General features: G+C 43.0%; 1 pseudogene across 1 annotated transcript; it reads left to right on the top strand.

Moving 5' to 3' along the window:
• Positions 1 to 3003: 3003 nt before the first annotated feature.
• LOC122427583 lies at positions 3004 to 3547 on the top strand (annotated as a pseudogene). The gene has a single exon (XR_006265448.1). The product of XR_006265448.1 is annotated as a 40S ribosomal protein S16-like (transcript).
• The last annotated feature ends 8265 nt before the right edge of the window (positions 3548 to 11812 follow it).

Consider the following 11812-nt stretch of genomic DNA (forward strand, 5'->3'; position numbering starts at 1 on the left):
CTCCCTGTCCATCACCAACTCTGAGAGCCCACCCAAACCCAAGTCCGTCGAGTCGGTGATGCTATCCAGCCATCTCATCCTCTGTCGTCCCCTTCTCCTCCTGCCCCCAGTCCTTCCCAGCATTAGGGTCTTTTCCAATGAGGCAACTCTTCACATGAGGTGGCCAAAGTATTGGAGTTTCAGCTTCAGCATCAGTCCTTCCAATGAACACCCAGGACTGATCTCCTTTAGGATGGACTGGTTGGATCTCCTTGCAGTCCAAGGGACTCTCAAGAGTCTTCTCCAACACCACAGTTCAAAAGCATCAATTCTTCTGTGCTCAGCTTTCTTCACGGTCCAACTCTCACATCCATACATGACTACTGGAAAAACCATAGCTTTGACTAGACGGACCTTTGTTGGCAAAGTAATGTCTCTGCTTTTCTAGGATAAGAGTGGAAAACTGAGACCAGCATCCCAATCTACCACTTAAAATAGGAAGTAAATATTACTTTTGTCTAGAGTCAGAAACTACACCACCGAGTTCTCCAAGATACCTAGAATAAGACAAATCCTTATTTGAAATTTAATTTTCTAAATGCCTTTCCTTTTCCTGTATTATTGGGCACAGAGTAGATTATCTGGATATTCATTAAATATTTGAAAGATTAAAAAATACTGTGCTCACTGAGGAATTGCGTCTTTTGTAACATTAGTTCATTCATTCATTCAACCATTCCAGGATCATTGACTGAGTGCTATCATGTGCCAGTCACTACTTGTAAGTGTGTAGGAAACAGCAATATACAGGGGGAAAAAATGACTGCTTTGTGGAGCTTATTTTCTAGCAAAGAGTGACAATTCAAAATACAATAAAAATAAGTAAAGCATATAGTTAGATTTTCTTTTTTTGGCTGTGCCATACAGCATGCGGGATCTTAGTTCCCTGACTAGGGATTGAACTCGTGCTCCCTGCGTTGAGAACTCAGAGTCTTAACTACTGGACTGCCAGGGAAATCCCCAGTTACTATTTTATATGTGAGTTATATAAAGAGTTGGAGACTTCCCTGGGTGTCCAGTGGTTAAGACTTCCCCTTCTAATGTAGGGGATGCAGGTTCAATGGTTGATGAAGGAGATAAGATTCTACATGCCTCACAGCCAAAAAACCAAAACATAAGCAAAATAGAAGCAATATTGTAGCCAATTCAATAAAGACTTTAAAAATGTTCTGTATTAAAAAATCTTTAAAAAAATAAAATGATAAAAGTAAAGCATAGGCTAAAAGTATCAGAGGAGGACTAAGGGTAGGCATGCAGACAATCTGTAATTTTTCTATATTCTCTTATCAAAGAGGTGACCTTTTATCAGAGAAGTGAAGATCAGAGATTTTTTGCTCTGTTCTCCATGTATCCATCGAGTTCCACAGTGAGTCCTCAGAGATCATTTTGAGTGTGAATGCGGGGTTGCGAAAGGGTGTCTGAGGGAACCTGAGAGTGTGGGGTTTGGGGCTAGCCCCCACCCCCAACCAGCAACAACCAGAGCACTTCCAATTTTAGATTTAGATTGAGCTACACGATTTCTTTTGAGGAATATCCTGCCATTTTAAAAAATGCTTTAAAAATACTATCTTTGACTGTAAACTCATCAAGATCAAAGATGCAGATTAAGATACTGATTCAGTTCAGTTCAGTTCAGTCACTCAGTCGTGTACGACTCTTTGAGACCCCATGGACTGGAGCATGCCAAACCTCCCTGTCCATCACCAACTCCAGGAGTTTACTCAAACTCACATCCATTGAGTTGGTGATGCCATCCAACCATCTCATCCTCTGTCGTCCCCTTTTCCTCTCGCCTTCAGTCTTTCCAAATTCTCCAAGCGAGGGTTCAACAGTATGCGAACCATGAACTTGCAGATGTTCAAGCTGGATTTAGAAAAGGCAGAGGAGCCAGAGATCAAATTGCCAACATGCGCTGGATCATCGGAAAAGCAAGAGAGTTCCAGAAAAACATCTACTTCTGCTTTATTGACTATGCCAAAGCCTTTGAACGTGTGGATCACAACAAACTGTGGAAAATTCTGAAAGAGATGGAAATACCAGACCACTTGACCTGCCTCCTGAGAAATCCGTATGCAGGTCAGGAAGCAACAGTTAGAACTGGACATGGAACAACAGACTGGTTCCAAATCAGGAAAGGAGTACGTCAAGGCTGTATATTGTCACCCTGCTTATTTAACTTATATGCATAGTACATCATGAGAAACACTGGGCTGGATAAAGCACAAGCTGGAATCAAGATTGCAGGGAGAAATTTCAATAACCTCAGATATGCAGATGACCCCACCCTTATGGCAGAAAGCAAAGAAGAACTAAAGAACCTCTTCATGAAAGTGAAAGAGGAGAGTGAAAAAGTTGGCTTAAAACTCAACATTCAGAAAACGAAGATCATGATATCTCGTCCCATCACTTCATGGCAAATAGATGGCGAAACCATGGAAACAGTGACAGACTGTTGTACAGTTGGAAAAAACTGTTTTTTGGGCTCCAAAATCATTGCAGATGGTGAATGCAGCCATGAAATTAAAAGACTCTTGCTCCTTGAAAGAAAAGTTATGACCAACCTAGACAGCATATGAAAAAGCAGAGACAGTACTTTGCCAACAAAGGTCTATCTAGTCAAAGCTATGGTTTTTCCAGTAGTCATGTGTGAATGTGAGATTTGGACTATAAAGAAAGCTGAGCACCAAAGAATTGATGCTTTTGAACTGTGGTGTTGGAGAAGACTCTTGAGAGTCCCTTGGACTGCAAGGAGATCCAACCAGTCCATCCTAAAGGAAATCAGTCCTGAATATTCATTGGAAGGACTGATGTTGAAGCTGAAGCTCCAGTATTTGGCCACCTGATGTGAAGAACTGACTCATTTGAAAAGACCCTGATGCTGGGAAGGATTGAAGATATTGATTAAGATTATTAATTAAATGAATAGCTTTTCCGGTTGCGGCGCCGCGCGGTGAGGATCTCTTTTCTACGTTTGCAGCCATGCCGTCCAAGGGCCCTCTGCAGTCAGTGCAAGTCTTCGACGCAAGAAGACGGCCACCGCCGTGGCGCACTGCAAACGAGGTAACGGCCTCGTCAAGGTGAACGGACGACCCCTGGAGATGATCGAACCGCGCACGCTGCAATACAAGTTACTGGAACCTGTTCTGCTCCTGGGCAAGGAGCGATTTGCTGGTGTGGACATCCGCGTCCGAGTGAAGGGTGGTGGTCACGTAGCCCAGATTTACGCCATCCGCCAGTCCATCTCCAAAGCCTTGGTGGCCTATTACCAGAAATATGTGGATGAGGCTTCCAAGAAGGAGATCAAGGACATCCTCATCCAGTACGACTGGACCCTGCTGGTAGCTGATCCCCGTCGCTGCGAATCCAAAAAGTTTGGAGGTCCTGGTGCCCGTGCCCGCTACCAGAAATCCTCCTGATAAGCCCATCATGAAGATCAGGGTTTCCCTGTATAGCACCTTTATAATAAATGTCGTGGGATTTAAGGTTTCAGGAAAAAAAAAAAGATTATTAATTAAATGAATAATGATGGCTCAATGTTGCAGTAGTCAACACTCCAAGGTTTGGTCCATGACCTTCTTCTCTTCTCTTGTGATGTTCCCCTTAGATATTTCACCTAATCTCACAGCCTTCAGTACCACTCCTATCCTAACAACTCCCAGCTTTATATAACCCCGGACTCTTCCACTGGACCCCAGACAGTCCCATTGGCTGTCTGATGGGCAAACTTACATTGAACACAGCTGAAACAGCTCTTGAGTTCACTTCTCCATCACACTGCTACCTCCTCTGTTGTCATCTCAGCAAATGGCATCTTTTTCTAACACCTGCCCTTCCTCTTCCAAAATATTCTCTCCCATCTCTCCGTATCTACTCTTGCCCAAGCCTTATTATTTCTTGCATTGATTACTGTGATGGCCTCCCAGCTGGATTCTCTGCTCTATGATTGATTATCCATAATGTAGTTATCTTTTAAAAATCAGAAATTTTTTTAAATCATGTTTAAAAATTGTAAAAAATCTTAAAAAAATCATGTCATGTCTCTCTAATGTTTACATTGCAATGAGAATAAAATAAAACCTTCTCACCAGCATCTACAAAACCCAAGATGATCTGGCCCCAGCATACATCCCTGACTTCTTATACTTCCCTCTCTCACACATATCACCAAAATACACCAGGTTTGTCCCTGTACTGACTGTACACCTGCCCTTATAACTGTGCTCCCTGCATCCATATTTTTAAGTGTCTAGTTTCCACAAATGACTCCCCACTCTGCTGTGATGACTGCTCTTGGGGGAAAGGCTTCCCTGGGAGATCAGTAGTAAAAAATCCACCTGCAATGCAGGAGACGCAAGAGACACAGGTTTCGACCCCTGGGTCAGAAAGATCCGCTGGAGGAGGGCACGGCAACCCACACCAGTATTCTTGCAGGAAAATCCTACGGACAGAGGAGCCTGATGGGCTACAATCCATGGGGTCACAGAGCGTCAGACACAACTGAGCGACTAAGCACTCAAGCGCTCAGTCCCAGACCACCCAGTCTTCTCTTTCATCACCCTTTGTAGTATTCATCACTCTGTTCAGTTATATTGTTAATTTATCCGTTTACCTGATGTCTGCTTTCTCATTGCAACAGAGATTTTGCTGTTGTATCACAAGTACCTGGAAAAGTGTCTGACATATAGTAGATGCTTTGCATTGACCAAGTAAACGATGGCTGGGGTCAGTGCCTTTCCGGAGACGAGGTGCTTTTAGGGAGAAATTGGAAGAGGCATCATGGTACTGAGCGTTGTGGAGGTGATGGTGTGGGGAGGGAAATCTGTGGCTTCACATCGAAGTGAAAACGGAAAAGAAATGGGGGTCAGAAAAATAAGTGTTTTCCAACTGTGCAATGATCATGGTCTGGCCCCAGATTTTGTTCTTCTTGACATCTTAGGTCCACTTCAGTTATCTGTATCTGCTAGGTTCAACTGCAGGCTACTGAAACCCACACTGGAACACTTAAGAAAAAAAGAAGGACCGAGCCCAGAAGTGAAAATAAAAGAAGTGTTAGTCACTCAGTCGTGTCTGACTTTTTTCGACCCCATGGACTGTGGCCCCCAGGGTCCTCTCTCCATGGAATTCTTCAGACAAGGATACTGGAGTGGGTAGCCATTCCCTTCTCCATGGGGTCTTCCCCACCCAGGGATCGAACCTGGGTCTCCTGCATTGCAGGCAGATTTTTTTGCCATCTGAGCCACCAGGGAAGTCCTGAAAATAAAATAACTAGATCTTATACACAAAACAGAGATAGACCTACAGACATAGAAAACAAACAGGGTTACCAAAGGGGAAAGGGGGGAAGGGACAAATTAGGAGTCTTGGATTAATAGATACACACTATTATATATAAAATAGATTAAAAAAAAAAAACAAGGACCTACTATATATCTTCTAATAACCTAAATCGGAAAAGAATCAGAAAAAGTATATAAGTACGTAAGTATATAACTGAATCACTTTGCTGTACGCCTGAAACATTGTAAATCAACTATACTTCAATTTTTTAAAAAAGAACTAGGTGTTACTGGAACAGCTTCGAGGATCTGGGGCCAGGAATACAAGGACACTTTCTTCAGGCCTCTGAGGCTGAGATAAAAGAATGGCTACAATTTTCATTTTCTGACAGTTTATTCAAATTTTAATTTCTGGGATAAGAATGTTTGATACAGTCTTATTCCTGGATCCTGGCATGGAGTGAGCCCCCACCATCCTACACCCAGTGGACTGTTATCAGAATCACAGGTAATGGATGCTGGACAAGCTAATGCAACAGCTGTCCACTCCATTCCATGAAAATATCATAGGGTGAGGTGTTTCATTTTAGAGGGTTATAATCTACTTTGCAAGGAAATAAAGCTACAGGTCACTTATCTCAATGAAGGAAATCTATTATTGCTGGGAAAATAAGGCATCCTTCCTGTCAACTCTGAGAAGCTAAAGGAGACTTAGTCCTATACCTGTGTTTTCTCTCCTGAGGCCCATTCATGTCCCTCATCTTCTGCAAACTGTCAGCTGGAACAGGGCATAGCTGATCCCTGACCATAGGATTTCCCCTATTCTCGCCCTCTCCAGATTTCACAGCAAATTGGGCAACAAATTTAAGTGTTAAATAAAATAACTCTAACCACAAGCCTTAGGTAATTCACAACAATTCCTCCAGTGTATATAAGTATTTGTGTTTGTGTGTGTGTGTGTGGGTGGGTGTGCGCGCATACACGTGTTAGATGAAAGTAACAGGTGAGGGGAAAAGGGTAGAAAAGAGGAAGGAAAAGAAAACTCAGGAATAAAGGTTCAACAATGGGAAACAAAGAGCATATCCCTGTGGCAAAAACATACTCTTTCGCCACAAGCTAATTGATTTTAGGGTAATTTGCCTCCTTGGCACTAAAAATTTTTGAAGACTGATACCTAAAGGAAGATTCATGTTTATGCCAATAGAGATATAATTTATGTGCCTGTTGTGGTCTCTTCTACAAACCTTTATGGTGCCTGTTTTTGCACTCATCACACATTGAATGATTCCAATGTGTTACCTGACCTCATGGAGCTAATGGTGAGGGTAATGGTGCCCAAGGGGCAGGTGGAAATTACAGAGACCCGGGAGAGTGTTCTCTGTCAGTGGGGTAGTTGAGGTTGCCATGAACTCCTGTCAAAGAAAAAGTACACAGCGGCTTTTAGAGGAAACTGGGTTTCGAGAAGAGAGAAATCAGGACTTCCCAGTGGAGATACAAGAAGGCACTCAGAAAATGAAGGAATCTGAACCGAAAGGAAGAAGATCCTCATGAGAGCTACTGAGAACAGGTAAGCAGAATGGAGAGCAACTCAACTCAGAGCCGAGTGGGCGACAGGGCTGTAGAATAAAGGAGTTCTTTCTACAAGAATCTGGAGCTAGGTGGGAAGGATCAGGATGAGGGCCAGGTTTTGTGGAGCCTGAAGCAACATTCAATTTCCAGGAGTCTCCTTAGAAGAACATAAAATTGTAAACAGCAACTTAGGTTTGAAAGTGCATACTTATTTAGAAAGAGAAATCATAATGCATTATGTCAGTCCCTCTATTTTGTCCGACTCTTTGCAACCCTTGGGACTGTAGCCCGCCAGGCTCCTCTGCCCATGGATCCTGCAGGCAAGAATACTGGAGTGGGTTGCCATGCCTTTTTCCATAATGCATTACACATTTTAAAAAGCAAATACCTCAGACTTTGTGAAACCCAGAAAAATATGAGAATTGTACTCTTGGATACACATCTATATGGGTTTTCTTAATTATTACTTTTTAGCTATATTTTCTTTTAGGTTATTCATTTCTTCCTATGAAAATGACTTTGTAGCATAATTCTTTACAGAGTGAATAGAAAAATTATTCAGTCATTAGTCTGTCAAATGATTAATTGTTTAAATTTTGGTATTTTTGATTAGACATTGACCTAGTCAATCTCTGGCTTACTATTTTGAACAACTGAAGGTGGGAAGAAGTTTTCACAGGCTAACTTCTGGCTCTGTATATTTCCAGCCTTATTTCTCCTCTTCAATTCACAGGACATGGTGCAGGGCATAGCACTGTGATAGGGCTTCTGGTCATGCCCGTTTGTGTTAGCATGGCAGTATTTCCAGGAATATTGCTGGAAGCTATTCCAACACTGAGAACGCCAGAAATTGCTTAACTCCATGCAAAAGTGCCTGTAAGCCACAAAACATACCCCACCACATCCAAGTTAAACTCCACTGTCCCTCAGCTGAATGCCCAAAATGCCCATGGCCACTTGAATGCCACAGAACCCAAGGAGAGGCATGATGGAGCAGGTGAAATAGAAACAGAATGGGCTCACAGACTGTCACCAACTGTTGTTCCTTCACAAATTTTATCGTCCATATGACTGTGTGACTACATTGCACAGGGCCCTCTCAGGGCCCTGAAAATAGAACTGCAAATGAAGGACTTTGAAATTTGCCAGACACTGGTGTGGGTATTCAAGAAACCTCTGAAGAAAGCCTCCATATGCAAAACAAACAAAGAACAAGAAAACTTAGAAAAAAAGGTACTATAATCCAAAGTGTTAAGACCTACGAAACAAGTCTGCTACCTAGAGAGGAAGAGAAATAAGTGATGTTTTAGAAAGGTTCACAGGGTTTTAGTCCGTGTGAAGATTAGATGGCGGGTCGGCACTTGTAAGCTAACTCAACGGTACATAACCGTAGCATGTTTCCAGGGAGCCCTGTGTTGGTTATCTACACTGCATAACAAATTATCCAAAACGTAGAGACTTCAGAGAAAAGGAGCATGAGTAACCACACACAGTTTCTGAGGTTTGGGTCTGGGGAGTGTTTAGCTGAGAGCTTCTGGCTCGGCGGCTCCCATGAAGTTGTAGTCACGACGTTGGCCGGGATGGGTCACACACAGGTTTCATTGAGGCTGGAGGATCATGCCTGGCAATTTAGTGCTGGTTGTTGAGACGAGGCATCAGTTCTGACCACATGCATCTCTCCACAGGGCTTCTTGAATGTCCTCAGACATGGCAGCCGGCTTCCTCCAGAATGAGAGAGCCAAGAACAAGCGGGAAAGCCTCAATATCTTTCATGAACTAGTCTTGGTGTCACTCTCTGACATTTCTAAAAATCTTATTGGCAGTGCACATACATCCATCTCAATCTCCCAACTCATCCCGAGTCTACACATCTGTTCTCTACATCTGCATCTCTCTTCCTGCCCTGCAAATAGGTTCATCTGTACCATTTTTCCCTAGATTCCACATACATGTGTTAATATAGATATTTGTTCTCTTTCTGACTTACTTCACTATGTATGACAGACTCTAGGCCCATCCATGTCTCTGCAAATGACCCAATTTCGATCCTCTTCGTGGCTGAATAATATTCCATTGTACACATGTATCACATCTTCTTTATCCATTCATCTGTAACAGACAGCTAGTGACAACCTGCTATATAGCACAGGGAACTCAGCTTGATGCTCTCTGGTAACCTAGATGGATGGAATTGGGGGGTGGGAGGGAGGTCTAAGAGGGAGGGGACATATGTATACATATAGCTGATTCACTTCATTGTACTGCAGAAAGTAACCTAACACTAAAAAGCAACTATACCCCAATTTTTAAAAAATGAAATGAAATGGAAAAAAAACAAAAAACCTTACTGGTTACATTGGTCAGTTCTATTCACTGTGGGAAGGGATTGCTCAGGGTGTGAATACTAGGAAATGGGGCTTGAGAGAACCCTCTTGGAGCCTGGCTTCCCCTGACTCTTAATGCTCTAATGTAGGTTAATTTTGTGCAGCTGCAGACCAGGATTGGTAAATACTGTCCTGGCAAGAGCTAGAAAAGGCCCAGGATCCCAGGAATTTGTGAGCGTGTGTATGCATGTGTGTGTATGGGTAGGGAGTGGTGGAAGGAGTCTTCAGAAGTAGCCACTGGCAGCATTCAGACTCATAAACTGCGAAGAAATAGGATGACTTGGTTTCAGAGATGAGCCCCTTAGACAGAGAAAAAGAAAATGAATCCCCTAATGCCACAAGCACAAACTGGAATCAAGATTGCAGGGAGAAATATCAATAACCTCAGATATGCAGATGACACCACCCTTATGGCAGAAAGCAGAGAAGGACTAAAGAGCCTCTTGATGAAAGTGAAAGAGGAGAGTGAAAAAGTTGACTTAAAACTGAAAATTCAGAAAACGAAGATCATGGCATCTGGTCCCATCACTTCATGGCAAATAGATGGGGAAACAATGGAAATAGTGACAGACTTTATGTTGGGGGGCTCCAAAATCACTGCAGACAGTGACTGCAGCCATGAAATTAAAAGACGCTTGCTCCTTGGAAGGAAAGTTATGACCAACCTAAATGGCAAATTAAAAAGCAGAGACATTACTTTGCCAACAAAGGTCCATCTAGTCAAAGCTGTGGTTTTTCCAATAGTCATGTATGGATGTGAGAGTTGGACTATAAAGAAAACGGAGCACCGAAGAATTGATGCTTTTGAACTGTGGTGTTGGAGAAGACTCTTGAGAAACCCTTGGACTGCAAGGAGATCCAACCAGTCCATCCTAAAGGAAATCAGTCCTGAATATTCACTGATGGTAAAACTGAAACTCCAATACTTCGGCCACCTGATGTGAAGAACTGACTCACTGGAAAAGACCCTAATGCTAGGAAATATTGAAGGTGGGAGGAGAAGGGGACAACAGAAGATGAGACGGTTGGATGGCATCACCTACTCAATGGACATGAGTTTGAGTAACCTCCGGGAGTTGGTAACGGACAGGGAGGCCTGATGTGTTGTAGTCCTTGGGGTCACAAAGAGTCAGACATGACTAAGCGACTGAACTGAACTGAACTGAAAGCCACAAGGCCAGTCAGATTCAGAGATGGGATTAAAACCCAGGTCTCCTGACTAATTCTAATCATAGTGAATATAATTTAAATACTGGAGTATTTTTCTATCAGGTATTCATCTAAGTTTTATATGTACTGGGGCATCCCTGGTGGCTCAGATGATAAAGAATCTGCCTGCAGTGCAGAAGACCCGGGTTTGATCCCTGGGTTGAGAAGATCCCCTAGAGAAGGGAATGGCTACCCATTCCAGTGTTCTTGCCTGGAAAATTCCATGGACAGAGGAGGTCGCAAAGAGTTGGACATGACTGAGTGACTCAGCATGAGCAGGAGCATCTCATATTTGTGATACCAAGGAAACTGAAGCACCAAGAGATCTAGCAAGTTGTTCAAGGTCACACAGCTAGTAAAATAGAGCTGGCATCTCAGCCAAAGCCTTCCTAGTGCCCAAACACTTTTCTCCACCCTCATACCCCATTCTTCTAGGCCTTCTATTCATTTAAGCTTATCCAATTACCTCCTTCCTTTAATCCATCACCCCATCCCCCCCACCATAAGTTATCCCCAAGGAGGAATCTTTTGTTCAGGGCTACCCCAAGGGGACCTGCTTTATAAATTACTGGAATAAATGGCACATCTTGAAAGCTCAAGAGGTGGAACCCAGAATCCAAAATTGGATTCTAAACATTCTGGACCTACAAGGCCCATGTGTTTATACTCCATGGAAGTTTAGACTTACATTTTTGAAGCAAAACTTCAGAGTGTGATCCTCACCCAGCCAAGGTCTTCCCAGGCCGAATACTCGGATATATAACAATCAACACTGATAAAGCACTGACTATGTGCTGGCCATTGTTCTAAGAGTTCTAACGATGCTGACTCACTTTCATCTTTGTAAGCATTTCATGAAACAAGTGTACTATTATTATCTCCTTTCTAACGTAGTTGATCTGCCCAGCTAAGTGAGTTGTCATTCTGGGATTGGAACACAGAAAGTCTGGCTCCAGAGTGCATCCTCCTGGGCAATGTGCTACATCTTCGTCCTTCTTATTTTTCAGATTGTCCTTGGGATGGTGGTGTTGTCAGTGGAGTCTAAGATTTGGTCTTTGTGTCTGTCAACATGCACCAATAAGAATTCTTTTTTAAAAAAATATTTCTTTATTTGGCTGTTCCAGGTCTTAGCTGAAGCACTCAGGATCTTTACTTGCAGCTCTATAGGTGTGGCATATAAACTCTGTTGTGGAATTCGAGATCTAGCTCCCTGCCCAAGGATCTAACCCAGGTGCCCTGTGTCAGGAGCGCAGTCTTAGCCACTGGACTACTGGGAAGTCCCATCACGGATAAGAATTCTTGAGCATCGGCTACGGTGAGGCAGTGTGCTGAGCT

The sequence above is a fragment of the Cervus canadensis genome, chromosome 25 (assembly GCF_019320065.1).
Source record: "Cervus canadensis isolate Bull #8, Minnesota chromosome 25, ASM1932006v1, whole genome shotgun sequence".
In the NCBI taxonomy this organism is placed as follows: Eukaryota; Metazoa; Chordata; class Mammalia; order Artiodactyla; family Cervidae; genus Cervus; species Cervus canadensis.